The sequence below is a fragment of the Etheostoma spectabile genome, chromosome 5, assembly GCF_008692095.1.
Source record: "Etheostoma spectabile isolate EspeVRDwgs_2016 chromosome 5, UIUC_Espe_1.0, whole genome shotgun sequence".
NCBI lineage: Eukaryota > Metazoa > Chordata > Actinopteri > Perciformes > Percidae > Etheostoma > Etheostoma spectabile.
Window position 1 is genome coordinate 35,424,410 of NC_045737.1, and position 485 is coordinate 35,424,894.

Sequence of the window (485 nt, forward strand, 5' to 3'; positions counted from 1 at the left end):
TAAAGAAACTCACCAAAGTACCTACACTACTACTTTGGAAACATGTTTTTCTACAAACCCCCAAACCAAATTTCATTCAAAAGATACCAAATAATGTAAGTTTAAGTCATTAGACTGCAAATTATAAATACTGTTCATCCAAAAAATGACTTCCATACCTCAAAATCAATTATTTTGTCAAGCCGAGGTGAAACAATCCCACTACTTTTCCACAGGGAGAGAGAAAATATAATACTCATGTTCGGAGTAAGTGTCATCAGCTTGTTTCTGATTGGAAAACGTCAACATGTGGTACAATTGCCCCCGGTCTCCCCTATTACATTTGGTATCTTTTGAATTAAATTTGGCTCGGGATTTGTAGAAAAACATGTTTCCAAAGTATTTTCATTTCATTTCATTTCATATGTTTATTATACAGGAAAGTTAGAAAAAGTACCATTACATTGCAATATAAAAACGGGCCTGACTCAGTTTAAAAACTGGTT